Raw genomic sequence first — 17,367 nt, 5'->3', positions numbered from 1 at the left:
TTTGGCAGCTGAATCCTGTGGTTGTCTCTGGCTACGTAATAGAAAATGCTGCGCTGCAGGTAGGTCTGCACCTTCAACTCCAACTCTTCAACTTATGCTAAATTAGTTGGCTTCGACTCTTAGGAACGAATTTGATGCTCGCCACCAACTTCAACTTGATTACAACCATCATCATTTGCAAGCAAAACAATACAATGAGGGAGCTATGGTGGTAGGCTATGTAGCTCCCCAAAATAGTTTTTTTTTTTTTTTTATAGTGTGGCTGATCATAGCGGTGGCCAAGCTGTCAAGGATCTGAACCTCAAGGTGGGGCAAGGCTGGTCAAGTGACCTCGAGTGGGGCAGAGAGATTGAGAGAGATGCTTCTCGTAGAAGGGAAGAAGCGTCACCGACTCCATCTCCATCTCCCTTTCCCTCTCCCTCTCCCTCTCCCTCTCCAACGCCTTCCCTCCCAACTCTTCTAGAACGACTTTATGTAAAAGTAACAAATGCCATAAGATGACAAAACAAGAAACAATGTGCTAGTGCAGAAATTGTAAGATGTGTCCTGTAGTTCTTCAAATTTGTAAAACTTTTCTTTTGTAGGTATTTGTTCTGAAGCCATTGATGTTTTTCTGTCATTTTTATTTGTATGAGTATCTTGCATTGTTGGTTTGATATTTTGGCATTCAAATATTCATGGAACTAACTACTAATAATCAGAATTGCAATCTTGCATTCCTCTCTGATGGGTGTGCATTCATTTCATATTCTAAATGTACATAATTTTTTTTCTCCATTTTTTTGCTCAGTTTGGTAGTGTAAATTGCTATAATCCTCTACGAAATTTTGGCATGTGAGTCCTTTTCTACATCGATATTGTTAATTCAATTGTGTGAAATAGGAATTGGTAGCCACACTACTCTTATATACTACAAAAATGTTTGTTCGACAATGGCATGTGAGTTCTTTTTTGCATCGATATTGTTAACTCAATTGTGTGAAATAGGAATTGGTAGCCACGCTACTCTTATGTACTACAAAAATGTTTGTTCAACAAATTTACAAATATTTTGAAAATGTTATGACTAGTAGTTTTTTCCTACCTCAATTGATGTTGTAAACAATTATAATTGTAATGGTTGCCTTCAAACAAGTGAAATTTTAGTTCCATGCACAAAAAACATGGAACCAAAAGCTTGAAACAAAAGTTACGAGGTCATCAAATAGTATTGGATTTTGAAGCTTGAGTATTTTCATACCAAGTACTCAAACATTACTTGAATGATTAGTGCAAAAGAAAGAGATAAACAAGAAGTTAACCCTATTTCTCACATGCCATCATTTACACTCGTGCACTTAGAGTTTGATGAAGGGTACCGACATCAACTTATGGGGTAGATTATGAAAACACAAATTGCTTAAAAAGTGAATCAGTCTAGAAATATCTTGCATCTATCATTCTCCACTAAGAAATTTGTTGTTCAAAAGGAACCTTCATTTCATCAAGAAAAGACACATGGATATGGTCGCATATTAGCAAAATCAAATTTTCCAATGATAATATCTAGTTGGCCATCAGTCCAGTAGTGCAACCTCATTCTACCTTGAATGGGCTCCCTATGAAGAATAAAAATTTGGTTACATTTGTTGCAATATATTCACTTTTCCTAATCTTTATGATCTATTGATGAATTAAAAGTGATGTGTTCTCTCTTCTTCAAAATCATCTTAGGCATCTCAAGTTGTGTGATGTGAAAATACAAGAGCAAACTATCGTTAAAAATAGTAACGAGAACCATGACAATCAAATATGTCAATGGCAGCCTAAAATATGGAGGAGATCAAGCTCATGAAAGGGAAAGATAATTGTTCCAACAAAGTGAGTGCGATAACGACAAGAAGAGCCGGAATGGATACAACATTGTACACGATGACAAATGAATGATGTTAACATATCATGTATAGGGAACCGGGTCTGGATCCAGACCCGGTCCCATGGGCACGGGTACCGAGAGTGGCTCGGTAACCTAGACGTTTTTCCCTCTTATTTAATCCCACTTATGGTGTAATTGTTGATTAAGTGGAATAACATTTTCTCTCTCCTAGGGTTGCGGTTGTGCACCTAGGTTAGAGCTTCTCCGTGGTTTTTCACCTCTCTTTGAGGTTTTCCACATATATTGTGTGTTCCTTTTCTTTCTCTCCATCTTGGTGTGTGTTTCTACATGGTATCAGAGCCAACGCGTGAGAGATCGTTGGTGTGATAGTCGTGTTTCCGCCGTGTTTCTTTGCCGCTGCTGTTTCCGCCGTTTTTTTTCTGCCGCTGCTGCGCCGCCGCCGTCCCGCGCCACCGCTGCCCACCGCCGTACAGCGCCGCTGCCTCTTGTTTGTTGTCTCTGGTGCTGGGTATTCTTTCTCCTTGGTGATTGTGATGGCCGAGGAGATGTCCCTCAAGATCGATGATGCCCTAGACTCGGGCAGCAATACCAAGAGCGAGATCTTGCCTGTTCAAGTCACCTCCATCCGGCTGAACAAGGATAACTATCTCTCTTGGTCGGCTGCCCTAGAAATTGGGATAACCAGTCGTGGTCGCCTGCCCTACATTACTGGGGAGAAGCCTGCACCTTCAAAAACCGATCCGCGATGGGCTACTTGGACGTTGGAAGATAGTCAGGTTAAAGTATGGATTATTAGTTCTGTTTCTGCAGATATTCAACCTTTGATCTTGCGTAAATCGACTGCCTACGACATGTGGACTGTGCTTGCACGGATGTATGGCCGTAAGAAGAGAGTATTGCGACGTACCAAATCAAACGTAGCATATACTCTCTTAAACAGGGTGACTTGTCCATAGCCGCCTTCTTTGCAGCCCTAAAGACTAAGTGGGAGGAACTTGACTACCATGTGAATGATGACTGGCACTGTGGGTCTGATCATGCCTTGTACTGGGACAAAGAATGGATGGATCGGACGTTTCTTTTCCTTGGAGGCTTACGCGATGAATTTGAATCCATTAGGAGCCAAATTCTTAATTGTGACGAGGTCCCCGGAATTGAAGAGGTGTGTGCCCGTGTGGAATCTGAAGAACAGCGTCGACAGGTGATGCATATTGACACCAGTCAGGGGAGTTCTCCTTCAGCCTTTGTTAATCGTGTTTCTGGGATTGGACAGCGTCCTGTTCGGCGGTGTAGCCATTGCAACAAATCAGGACATTCTGTTGATTTTTGTTGGGATCTTCATCCTGAGAGGCGGCTTGTCCGGGGTCGTCCTCCTTCTAGCCGCCGGAGTCCTTCTGTGCCTGAGCCTAGTCAGAGTAGTCCGTCAAATGTTGTCAAATCTAAGCTTTCCTTCGATCAAATCAAAGAACTGCAAGCGTATATCACCCGGCCGTCTACTACTCAGGAGGATACTTCCACGTCTGAGGGGGCTAAGTTAGCCCAAGCTCTCGTGGCTACTAGTGACCAAGGTAATTCCTCACATGGTGATTGGATTGTTGACAGTGGTGCTACGCATCATATGACAGGGGACCCTAAGATGTTCCAAGAATACAAATTGTCTTCGGGGCAGCAACGTGTATCTATGGCTGATGGTTCTTCTATCTCTGTGGCTGGAAAAGGGAGTTTGTCCTTGTTAAATAAATACTGTCTTCATAATGCTCTTCATGTTCTCAATATTCCTGTGAATTTGCTATCTGTCAGCAGTATTACTAAAGAACTGAACTGTAATCTGATCTTTTCTGCTGATCGGTGTTTTCTGCAGGACTTGGTGACGGGGCAGAAGATTGGGATTGGTTCAGCTATTGATGGACTCTACAGACTGCCTGTGCAGGTTGCGTCCGCTCTTATTTCAGCCACTAGTGGACAGTTGTCAGGCGTAGAAGACAGATCTACTATTATGCGATGGCACGAGAGGCTTGGTCATCTTTCGTTTCCATTGATTAAGAAGTTGTTTCCTCGTTTGTTTCATTCTGTTTCCATGGACTCCTTCACCTGTGAAGTGTGTCAGTTGGCTAAACATGTTAGGGCCTCGTACCCTATTTCATTCAATAAAACCACTCGTCCATTTGCTTTGGTTCATTCTGATGTTTGGGGTCCTTCGGGAGTACCCACTTGTCGTGGTTTTCATTACTTTATGACCCTTATTGATGATTACTCCCGTTGTACGTTCGTGTATCTGTTGAAAGAACGTAGTGAAGTTCCCGTTATTGTCAAAAACTTTGTGGCCTTTGTTGAGACTCAGTTTCAGACGTCTGTCCAAGCTTTTCGCACCGATAATGCTAGAGAGTATGTCTCTCAATCCCTAGATGATTTCTTGAAGAGCAAGGGTATTGTTCATGAAACGTCATGTAGTTACACACCTCCCCAAAATGGCCTGGCTGAACGGAAGAATCGCCATTTGCTTGATGTTACCCGGGCCCTTCTGTTCCATCGTCAGGTTCCCAAGCGCTACTGGGGTGATGCGCTTCTCACTAGTGCCCACCTTATCAACCGTATGCCTACCCGTGTGTTGCAGGGCCATTCCCCGTACTCTATGCTTTGGCCTACTCAGAATCCCTGGCCTCTTACTCCTCGGGTGTTCGAGTGTGTCTGTTTTGTTCATGACCATAGCCCCACCCTCAAGAAACTTGATCCTCGGTCTGTCAAGGCTGTGTTCCTGGGGTATTCCTCCACTCAGAAGGGATACAAATGTGTTGATCCTACCACCTCTAAAGTCTATGTTTCCCGGGACGTCACCTTCCATGAACATGAGGCATACTTTCATGTAAATCCTCTTCAGGGGGAGTATCTAGGGCACAGTAGTGAAGAGTATTCCTCAAATCAGTTGATTCAGTTTACGGATTTCTTGGATTACAAGGCCAGTGACAGTGTGTCTGGATGATAGAGACCGTCACATGGACGAGGGTCTTGTTGATAATCAGCCTACAGCCCGTGATCATTTGTTCGGCCAGGTGTACAGAAGGAAGAAGACAGATGTGATTGAAAATGTTGATGTAACCAATCCCAATCCTGTGAGCTCCCCGGATGACCCAAGTCTAATCAATGAAGAGCTTCCTATAGCCCTGCGCAAGGGCACCAGGTCCTGTACTTCTCATCCTATTCAGAGATTTGTCTCTTATGCGAAATTGAGTAAGAATTACAAATGCTTTAGAACATCCTTGTCTAAGTCTGTTATTCCCAGGTGTGTGGAAGATGCTAGAGAGGATCCTAAATGGCTACAGGCCATGACAGAGGAGATGAATGCCTTGGCAAAGAATGACACTTGGGAAGTTGTGGATATTCCCAAAGGGACTCATTTAGTTGGTTCAAAGTGGGTGTTCAATGTGAAGTACAAACCAGATGGTACTGTGGAAAGGTATAAGGCTCGGCTTGTTGCAAAGGGGTTCAGCCAGAAATATGGTATTGATTATCTTGAAACCTTTGCCCTTGTTGCCAAACTGAAAACTGTGAGGGTCATATTAGCTCTTGCCGTGAAAAAGGGGTGGAGCATGGATCAACTTGATGTTAAGAACGCATTCCTAAATGGCCATCTAGAAGAAGAGGTCTATATGAGTATGCCTCCTGGATATGTTCAAAGCGGAAAATGCTGTCATCTCAAGAAAGCCTTGTATGGATTAAAGCAGTCTCCTAGAGCATGGTTTGAAAGACTGAGGATAGTGATGAAGACAAATGGATACAAACAGGGAAATGGTGATCACACCCTATTCATTAAGCAGAGAGATGGCCTGGTGAGTCTTCTTCTTGTGTATGTTGATGATATGATAGTCACAGGTGACGATGAAGAAGAGAAAAAGAAGATGAAGGAGAGGTTAGCTGCTGAATTTGATCTTAAAGATTTGGGTAAACTAAGGTACTTTCTGGGGATAGAGATTGCTCGGTCAGAGATAGGGCTGGTTATGAGCCAAAGGAAATACACTCTGGATCTTCTTAAGGAGACAGGCAAACTTGGGTACAGACCCTTTCTAACTCCAATGGAGTCTGGTACAAAGATAAGCATCAAAACTGGTAACATCCTAGATGAGGAAGGAAAAGGGCGGTATCAGAGGCTGGTTGGTAAACTCATCTATCTTACTCTTACTCGCCCTGATATTACTTATGTTGTGAATGTGTTGAGTCAGTTTATGCATGCTCCTACTGATTGTCACTAGAAGAGTGCAGAAAGAGTGTTGGGGTACCTAAAGAATGACCCAGGAAAAGGGTTACTCTATACTCAGCAAGACCAACTTAATATTGAAGGATACTCTGACGCAGATTGGGCAGGATGTACTGATACTAGGAGGTCTACCACAGGGTACTGCATCTTTCTGGGGGGTAACCTGGTTGTTTGGAGAAGTAAGAGGCAGGAAGTATGCTCTAGATCCAGTGCTGAGGCTGAATACAGGGCTGTGGCTATGGGAGTTACAGAAATGTTATAGTTAAAGATTCTCCTAACAGATATTGGTGTTGAAACAGAAGAGAAGATGAGGATGTACTGCGACAACAAGTCTGCAATTAATCTTGCGAATAATCCCGTTCTGCATGACAGAACTAAACATGTGGAGATTGATCGCCACTTCATACGGGAACGCATAGATTCAAAGGAGTTGATCCTACCTTATATGAAGTCTGAAGATCAAATTGCAGATGTTCTAACCAAAGCCTTATGTACATCTCAATTCGAGAAAAATGTAAGCAAGCTTGGCATGTTTGACATGTATGTCAAGCTTGAGGGGGAGTGTTAACATATCATGTATAGGGAACCGGGTCTGGATCCAGACCCGGTCCCATGGGCACGGGTACCGAGAGTGGCTCGGTACCCTAGACGTTTTTCCCTCTTATTTAATCCCACTTATGGTGTAATTGTTGATTAAGTGGAATAACATTTTCTCTCTCCTAGGGTTGCGGTTGTGCACCTAGGTTAGAGCTTCTCCGTGGTTTTTCACATCTCTTTGAGGTTTTCCACGTATATTGTGTGTTCCTTTTCTTTCTCTCCATCTTGGTGTGTGTGTTTCTACAAATGAGATAACAATGACTCTACAAAGAAGGCTATAAGTAAATAGACACCCAATATTGCAAAAAATTAATGTAACGAAATAATGAATAACAATGAGTCTACCGTGACGAGAGAATAAGATAATGATAGGAAGGACAAGAACAGATACGACAATGCACACGTTGATGAGAGAATGAGGTAATGACTCTACAAAGAAAACAATAAGTAAATAGACACCCAATAATGTGAAAAATTAATGTAACGAAAAAATAATGAGTGAAGAACAAGTCTATCATAATGAGAGAATGAGATAACGATAAGGAAGAACAAGGAATGGATACAGTAAGGCACACAGTGCTGAGAGAATGAGATAACAACATGTCTACAAAATGCATAAATGGGTATGCAAACGAGCGAATGAGATAACAATGTGTCTGCCAAGAAGACGATAAGCAAACAGAGATGAATTCATGCGATAACAACAGGAAGGGCCATAATGAGATAACATTGCATTTACAAATACGTTCATTAAAAGAAATGGTTACAAGGATGCAAAAACTATCAGAAATGGTTATAAAGATGATATTATTCAAATTTTAGCATGTCTACTTATTTGAAGCAAGTTTTCAAAAGATCTTTTACTGATATTAGTAACATCAGCTTGGGTGAAGATATGTTCCTTCCAGACATTATCTCCTGCATGTATTTCATCATGAACACAACATAGTCATAGTTATTGGTAAAAGTTTATAGTCGTCCAATGTTTTGATGTGAAAGGCATGTCTGAGTATAAAATTTCTACAAAAAGAACCAAAACTTCTTAAACAAGAAACACAAATTATCTTAACAACAGTTTACATTAAACTGCATACTAGTTTGTAGAGGTCTTCCACAATTAGGTAGTCATCATAGCCTACCCATGGATCGTATATCTGCACTTGTTTTTTCACGTTGTGGAGAACGTGCAATACTCAATGTGCCACTTTCACACATATAAAAGGAAATAAAACCTGAAACATAAGGCATTAGAGAGCAACCAAATTAAGGTAAATAAGAGCAAGAGATTTAGGCAACTACAGAAAGTGGAACAACCATTTCAACTTCAGCGATGAACTGCTTCTTAATTTCTGAAACATGTTTTATGACATTAGTCATCAAGACCACAGTATCATCCATCAATGACAACAACACAACATATTGCATTCATTAGTATAATCAATACTTTTCCCGAAGGTTACCTAATGGAATATAACAAGATGAATGATACATACCATGAAATATGCTTTTATAGAATACCTTACATGGCCTAGATTCTGATACCTATGCTCTAAAAGGTCAACAAAATAATTCAAACTAATATTGGCTACATGCTTGCAAGGGAGGAAGTCTTCAATATAAAAAGAGAGTAGATTGTCCCTAAGTTCCCTGAAAAATGTCTTGGACTCACCTACTGGTTCCCTAAAATCGCCTGCTGATTTTCTAGCCAAACATGTTAATATTGAAACAACAACCATTGTTTGGAGTCACTGGTTGGTTTTTTGGTAGAACGTGTCCTCGCCATTGCAAAGCCGAGCAAATTTGTAGCATCAATGGTCTTCTTTTCCCTTGCCATGGAGTCTCTCTTTCTTTGTTGACCGAGTCAATCTTCCTTTATGCCCCAATCTGCCCTAATCTATTCAAAACTATCTCTTTTGTTATGGGAAACCACATCAAAAGGAACATTTCTGTTCGTTTTGTATGTTAGATCGCATGTTTCTTGGGATACCACCTATTTTTGAGAAACGGCATCTATTTATTTTAAACAATTTTGCAAATTGCCTCGTTCTCATATAACCACTTCATTCAAGTTTGAGTAGCGACAATACGCCTCATACATATATATACACATATGGTAACTATATGTGACCATTATGTCAGAGATAACGATGCTTATGTCACACTTCAATCATTGACAATCATATGTTCGCATTAGATCTTAGATAATGTTATTGACACGTATCGATATATGACAACCAAATTGACATGTATATCTATAGCAAAACTTATTTTTAAGTTTGAGCAAAGATAATATGGCTCATACATATATATACACATTAATAACTATATGTGTACATTCAATCAGAGATAACGATGCTTATGTCACACTTCAATCATTGAAAATCAAATGTTCACATTAGATCTTAGATAACATTACAAGAAGAGAATAATCAAGACGAACAAGAATGACCTGTCCTTCCTTCCCGAAATCGATGAAGCTTTTATCTCTTCTTCTGGCTCGATTCTTCGCCAGGATTCATCATTGATACATATCGAAACTTGACAAACAAAATAACATGTATATCCATAGCAAGCTTATGTTCTAAATTCAGCAGCAATAATATGACTCATATATATATATATATGTATATATATACACATATATTAACCATTTGTGCAAATTCAATTAGAGATAATGTTGCTTATGTCATACTTCGATCATTGACAACCATATGTTCACGCTATATCTTAGATAACATTATTGATACGTTACATGACAACCAAATTAGCATGTATATCTATAGCAAGCTTATGTTCAAGTTTGAGTAGCGATAATACGGCTCATACATATATGTATATACACATACCGTAGCCATATGTGCACATTCAATTAGAGATAACGATGCTTATGTCACCTTTCGATCATTGACAACCATATGTTTGTATTGGATCTTAGATAACATATTGATACATGACAACCAAATTGACATGTATATCCATTGCAAGTTCATATACACAAAAAAATATTGTTTGTAGTCATTAAAAAATAAGACTATTCTCGATCATCCTGTTCATGCCATGACAAAAACTTCTTCAACATAGAAATTTTCCAGTCAAATGATCAACATGATCAATTAGTGAGTTTATTGCTGTGACCAATCTTTTTTTGACAGGTAGGTTTGGATGTTGGGCTGCAAACTACAACTAGTGTCATGTCTTTTGCTTTGAATCTCCCTGCCCATATGATCCTGGTGACGTTTATTGCGGAACTCCATCTGAGCAACATCCTCCAATTGAGATGATGATGTTGTCGATGGCAACCCAAGGAGGAAATATGTAATCGGACAACATATCGTGCAATAACACAACATCAAGATTGGTTTTACGATATACTCAAATAAAATTTTGTTTACAAAGACGCGATAAGCACTTAGACACAATTAATGCAACAATGACATGTATGGACTGGTTTAGGATAGATTAAGATAAACACACACTTACAAGGAGGCGAGGCGAGACAATAACGAATAAAACAAAACAGATTGTGACCATGAACAAAAGTTAATAATAAAATTAAATTCTTATTGATCATTCTTGTACACAAAAAAAAATTGTTTATAAAGCCATTAATAAAAATAACTTCTTATCAATTATTCTTATGCACAAAAAAATATTATTTGTAGTCATGAAAAAAATAGGATTATTCTCGATCATCCCATCTATGTTGTGACAGGAACTTCTTCATCTCAGAAATTTCTCTAGTCAAATTGCTTACATAATCAATCCATAAGTTTATTGCTATGACCAATCTCTCTTTGATGAGTAACTTTGGATGTTGGGCCTATAGTCTCTGCATCATCCTAGCATCTTTTGCTTTGAATCTCCTTGCCCATATGATCCTGGCATCATTTACTATAGAATAACATCTAAGCAGCATCCTTCGATTGAGATGATGATGATGCTACTGATGGTGATCCAATATGGGGCACATCTAAACAAATTTTAGGTACCCGATAATAAACTGCATCCTAATACTGCTCGTGGTATCGTAGTGCAAACCTCTCACCGTCATAAACATTGACTATTTTTACCACCATGGCACCAATTATAGAGCTCTTTCCAAAAACACAATTGCTAGTCAACTCCAACCCTAAAAGCACTCTTGTTCCTTAATCTCTTATAGGGTTGAGGTGGCTGCAAAATCGACTGGTCAACACCATGCTACAAGAGGACTTGGATTAAGTGATGCATTTCTACTTCATTCATGTAGAACAACCACATGTCTCTGCACGACAACTCAAAAGCTTTCACGTATGGTCTAAACTACACCTATACATAAACATGGAATAATCATCAATACACAAAGTATTCCACTGTCTTTATTGAGCAAAGTATGAAACACTATTTGAGATTCGATATGATCAATTCAGATGACTGCATCCTTCTAATCTCTAGGACTAATACATCTCCACTGTGAATGTAATGAAAGATCATTTGGAAATGGACACTTTACAGTTGGTCTAATAGAAGGTATGTTCTCCCACATCTAGAACTAGAAACAAAACATAGATACAAATATTACAAAATGATAGATAATCCTTCTTACATATAAATTTACATGATGAAGATACTATCTATACCTGCAGCAACAACTCACATCCTCCCACGGATGCGACCCTGTTCTTAAATCATTCTAGCTAGCTATACAAATGCACTCGCACAACTGCCCCCATGCGTAATGGTGAATCTCGTCCACATCTTCCAAAAATTAGATGTATTGCCAGCTTATTCTTGAACCTGAATTGTCATTACTAGACACACACAAAATAAATATACAAGAAATGACCTCAATACTTGATCCACTTCTTGTGAAGGTGCATCATCCTTTGCATGGTGCCATTTATTCTATAGCTTTGAAACAACTAATGACATCAACTTTCCCTGAAAACCACAACTTTCTTAAACTCTAAATTTGTCAACACTAAAAGATTGTTGTTCTTCCCTATCAAGCTATACCTGGACGTCCCAACCATAGGTTTTTTGTGAGTTCTCAGATGCAACAACCTAACAACGTCTTCTAAGGTGACCATCATCTCGAATTCATCAAACACAAATGTGTTTGTCCAAGAATCTCAATTATGTGTCAGGCATACAAGGGCCCCCATTGGAGTTCCATTGTGTCATGGGAAAGCAGCTCTAAGAATTGCATTCTTGCTAATCTCTATTTTTTAGAAGTCCAGAACCTCATACCAAACAACAACCGAATGCCATTGGCAACACCCACATTTATGCAATAGAAATACCAATGTCAAAGATATTATCCTGTACAAAAAAATTAATTACAAATACTTGAACAGATGCCATAAATTACTTACATCGATGTCACACAGTCTCCTCCTTTTCTTCTCAACTATCTCTACCACCTCTACATCGGAATCAGTTTTTCTTCTTCGCCTAGAACCTCTAAATTTTAGTGTAGGTACAGTCTTCACATCTAACACTAATTCCTCTACTTCATCCAACAATAGATTCTTCTCTTCATTATCCTTCTTCCCTACATTCTCTGTGTCTAGGAGTCACTGTCCTTCTGCCACCTCCTCTTGTTGAAATCCAATCTTCCCTCCTTTCTTTGTTTCTGTGGTTTATCCCTTCGTTTCTACCACCACCTCCTACTCAAGTCTCTTCTACCCTGATTGTCCTTCTCTCTGGCCTGTACCCTCGTTTCCACCACCTCCCCTTGCTCAAGTTCCTTATCCTCTGCATTATCTGACTTTGCAGCCTGTCCCATCGTGTCTGCTACCTCCTTGTGCTCAAATTCCTTCTCCTCTGCATTGTTTGTCTTTGCGGCATGTCCCTTCATTTCTGCCACCTCCTCCTCCTCATTTTCTTTGACACCTTTCTTCTCTTTTTCGATGACCAGCTCCACTCATGTGACATACACTCTATTGCAACAACAACTTTCATCATTTTTTCATTCTACCAAAACATAGACACACCTAGCATTCTATCTTTTTCCAAGTTATTTAGATTTTGTCCAATGTATAGGTCAACTTCACCTCATTCAACGTCGAACAACGGACGTTTGGTGTTGTATTTTTCATATCGATTGAAGTACACATCGTTGATTTACAAGAAGCAAAAGAAAAAAGATATAAGATAGTGAAATAACAAAGCTATATAGAGTCGGAGATAAACAAATGGATATAAGACATCAAATAACAATGTGTGTATATACTGCATATAAGAAATAGAAGGATATCAGATAATGTTGTTATTTCATTATCTTATATCCTTTTATTTTTCTTCTATAGTATATGCAGGAGTTGTTATTTCATTATCTCACCTCCTTTTGTTTCTCTTCTATAACTATGAACTAACGAAAGAACGAGACAACATAGAAATAATAGACTATATCTGTCACCAACGAGGATACTACATCCAATAGTTGTCCTTACATTTGCTCTGATAGGTGCTATTCGACTGACGATGATAACTTCTGCCGACGAGGACGATAAGTGCACCCTAAGAGCGAGAACTTCTTCTAGAGTAAGCAAACCTAGTAGAAGCTTCTGCTTGTTCCAACAGACACCTTTAAGGTTGCTCCAATCGACGCTCTTCATCTGACGACAAGAACTGCTTTGACGAGGATGATAACTGCTACCTGCTATAAATTACTCCAGATGCTGCTGTGAACATTTGAAGCATTATGGAGAAGTCTTTGCTCCACGCCGATAAACTTCTTTTTCCTTTTTCATGTACCGGCTTCTCACATCATTCCCACCATCCACCTTGGAGTATGCTCTTTTTGAAAAGTTATTTTGCTGCATTGAAAGGTATTTTTTGTCAACAACTTTATGTATAGGCTATTCGCATCATTTTTGCCATCAATCGAAGGGCATAGTGTCTATCAAGTGTACTTGTCGATTTGCTTGAACCCATATTGGTGTCGATTTGGCTTATGAGTTAATGTTCAAGACAAATGGCTGATGAGAAAGTAAAATTTTTATGACATAATAAAAAATATTTAAGAGATAATGAGATAATGTTATGAGCGAAACAAAAAATGAAAACACTATTTAATTATATAAGGTGGTATATTGGTTGCAACGAAATGCATATATGGACTTTTACTTTTATCGCTAATTCATTTTTATCCCCACAAAAAGTTTGTTTTTGCATTAGTCGGGTTCTTTTGTCATACTTAAAATGACTCGTGAAATTAGGGAGGCAGAGTATATAACCAGCTTCTAAGCTAGAAGGGGCCCTTCTGACCTCCACATTCTCACATCCCCCCTCTATCTTCTTCTCCTCCCCCCTTTTCCCATCTCCCCTCTCTTCTCCTCCTCCCTCCTTTTCCCTTTCCTCCTCGCTCTGTTCTCTAATCGGATGGCCATATGGCGACCCGGATCCCATCGAACGACATTTCTAAAGATGAAGGCAAGCGACAGACTTGCGTACTGTGCATCTCCCCAATTTGCCACATTGTCCAATGACAACATTACCAGCTCCATCAACATGTATGCTCTCTCTCTCTCTCTCTCTCTCTCTCTCTTTATTTGTATGTGCCAGCTCTAGCTCCATGGCCGACTTCTCTTTTTTCCTTTTTTAGTGTTTCATTAGGGCATCGATGATGCAGACTACCTTTCTCTCTTAGCTCTCTCTCTATTTTGTTATCTCTTTGAGTCTGGTCCTTCGTTGACTGTCTTTTCCAGTATTCCCCACCAAACCTTCAAAACTGTTAGGCCTGATTCCTTCTGTCAATAACTTGTCTCTGGTCTTTGTTGATTGCTGCTTGTGGTGCATCAACTTGTTTCTTGTCTCTTTTGAAAATTTGAATGTACATAGTTTGCTTAGTCTACAATTAAATATGTCTGAATCTGATTAGGTTGGAGTTTTCTCTTTGTTGTATTTGTTGTTGGCTTCATGATGGATTTTTGTTTTCTTTTTTCTACTTTATTTATTTTGTTTTAATTTGGTGATTTGGGTTTGGAGATCGGTAGAGCATAGGTTCATCAATTAAAGATAGGTATTTTGTGGCTTTTGAAGCAATCTGTGTTTTTGGAGCTTTGGCATTGAACTTGCTGAAGTCTTTGTTTATGCTGATGGGGTTGGATATGGTGGGGTGGGGGATTTACTTTTTGGTCGAGTGGAAGAGGAACTTGGATAGTTTGAACTTGATAGCGGATGAGATCAGTTTAGAGATGATAACTCTAGGTGGTCGTTGTGGTGAACTTTGATGAGCTAAGTAAAGAAATTGAGAACTTTAGTAGAGTTGATCTTGCAAATTAGGTATGTCATTTTGCTTCTTTGCTACCCTTTTCATTATTTTCACCTGTGTTGCACATTGTGTCTTCTAGCTAGGCATATGTAATGATGATCAACGTGCTTCTCCATGTTGTCATATAGGTGGAGGAGGTTGCTATAGTGACATTTGAGGGGAAGCCTTAGTCCAATAATAGGTCAGGACATTGATGGTATATCAATAAAGTTGGATCTTGATTGCAATACTTGAAGATTCTGAAGGGCAGGAGCTTGGTGCAGAAGTATGTTTTGGACTATTAGGCATGTAAAATGGGTGAAAATTTTGTGGGAGCTCATTTGGGCATGCCTCTCTCCAAGACTGGTTGCACGTGAACCATTTGCAATGGTCGTCTTGATCTTTATTGCCCACTAAGTGGGCTACCTTCCTTTTTATTGTATTTGTAGTTTATAGATGTAAAAGTGCTCTGATGAAAATGTTGGACGGATTTTTTAAGAGATTCAACTGATCAATTAGTCATACTGCTCTTTCTTTTAGTTTATTGATTGCAACTTGTCAAATGAAAAGCTTGTTAACATGAAACGGTGCTAGATATACATGGATTCATTTTCACAAACATGTTAAAGGGTCTTGTAACATGTTTCATTTTGGAGGGTAACTACCAAGTAACTTGATATGTACACACACACACACACATATATATGTATGGGACCATCACCTTGTTATCCATTTTCTTTTCCATCTATGTAGATATGTATATCAGTATATCCTTTATAGGCATCGATTATGATATATTTTTCTATATGATCTACCCGTATGGTTACGGTTCAATGAAATAAAATATACAATCCAAATCATCATAATCTTAGCAGGGAGTATATTACAAAACATAAAAATTGACATATGATATGCACAAATGTGAATGAATTTCTGGTGCCTACAATGGTTACCCTGAGAATTTATTTTCAATTTTTATATCACGCAATGCTAAACAACAAAACTTTTGCCATTGAAAACTAACACACAAAATTTCAAAGGAAGGCTAAACTAGTAATTTATGTACATATTGGCATTGAATATCTACCTTAAATGGACTAGTGTCAGACAGCTTAATGTGGGGTAAACTACCAATGCTTAATGTGCATCACCAAGGGAAGAACCCAATTCTCAATGGGTATCAACAAGTGAAAGAGAATAGTAACATATATATATATATATATTTATATATATATATATATATATATAGAGAGAGAGAGAGAGGGAGAGAGTCACCGGATATCTCAAACAAATCGGTTCATCTTTTTTTATTGTTTTTATATTTTGCATTCATTTTAACCAAATCTACATTCAAAGAATTGTCACGTCTTACCTTCGTGGATGTACCATGCTCAAGAAAAAGCTTCAAAGCAATCAACAACAACTTAATAACTGATCTTAGTAAAGGCCAAAAGTCTTTTAATTAATTATTAAATATGCCATAAATGATGGATGATGTTGATGAAAGTGGCAAAAAATGGGAGAATACAAATGTGCCAGACAAGGAAAAGTCGACCAATAAAAGAATTCAAAACATCAACCAAGTTAACTCAAAAGTAAACTGCTAGAAGAAGAAAATCATGGGTTAAAAGCTGTATTATTAGAGCATGTGCATGCTTGTGCGTCTTCGTTTCTTTGAGAATAATGAAAGGTCAATCAATTAATAGTACATGAATGCTTCGCTATATAAAGGGGTCAGTTCCATCTCTCTTTGTTAATCATAGCCTCACAAACTCCCTTTATTCTTCTCGGCTACTTCCCTTCCTTACCTTCCCAAATACCTCTCTTGTGCAAAAAAGAGGATCACAACACTCCTTGTTCTTATCCTAGCCACTGCCTTCTGTATATCAATGCCTAACAGGAGCTAGAGACCTACACAAAGACCACCATGAGAAGAACAATCATGACCACCACCATGGCCACAATGAGATGCATTTAGACCATCACCACAAGAAGGATCACAAACATCACCACAATCTGCATGACCAACACCAGGATCGTCATGAAGATCATGATCATAAGGATCGCAAGGACCATAAGAAGCATGAGGATGACAAACACGAGAAAAATCGTAGAGTGCATGACCTTGATAAGCATGAGAAAAATCATAAGGAGCACAACCATGAAAAGCACAAGTAAGATGAAAAGGAGCATGATGATGAGAAGAAAAAAAGGACAAAGAGCATGATGATGACAAGCACAAGAAGTACGACCCCAAGGAACATAATGACAAGGAAGAAAATAAGGATCATAAGGAGCATGATGATGACAAAAGCAAGAAATAATCACAAGGAACATGACTATGACAAAGACGAGAAGGATGATAAGAAGCATGATGATGACAAACACAAAAAGCATGATAAAGAG

At 38.9% G+C, this 17,367-nt stretch overlaps 1 long non-coding RNA gene across 1 annotated transcript; it reads left to right on the top strand.

Moving 5' to 3' along the window:
- The first annotated feature begins 13,977 nt into the window (after window positions 1–13,977).
- On the top strand, window positions 13,978–15,500 carry LOC126409728 (uncharacterized). Its single transcript, XR_007572355.1, has 2 exons — window positions 13,978–14,221; window positions 15,111–15,500. It is a non-coding gene; the product is annotated as an uncharacterized LOC126409728 (long non-coding RNA).
- The last annotated feature ends 1,867 nt before the right edge of the window (window positions 15,501–17,367 follow it).

Source organism: Nymphaea colorata, chromosome 2 (genome assembly GCF_008831285.2).
Source record: "Nymphaea colorata isolate Beijing-Zhang1983 chromosome 2, ASM883128v2, whole genome shotgun sequence".
NCBI lineage: Eukaryota > Viridiplantae > Streptophyta > Magnoliopsida > Nymphaeales > Nymphaeaceae > Nymphaea > Nymphaea colorata.
Note: the sequence above shows the minus strand (reverse complement) of the source record. Positions and strands in the feature narration are given on the sequence as shown.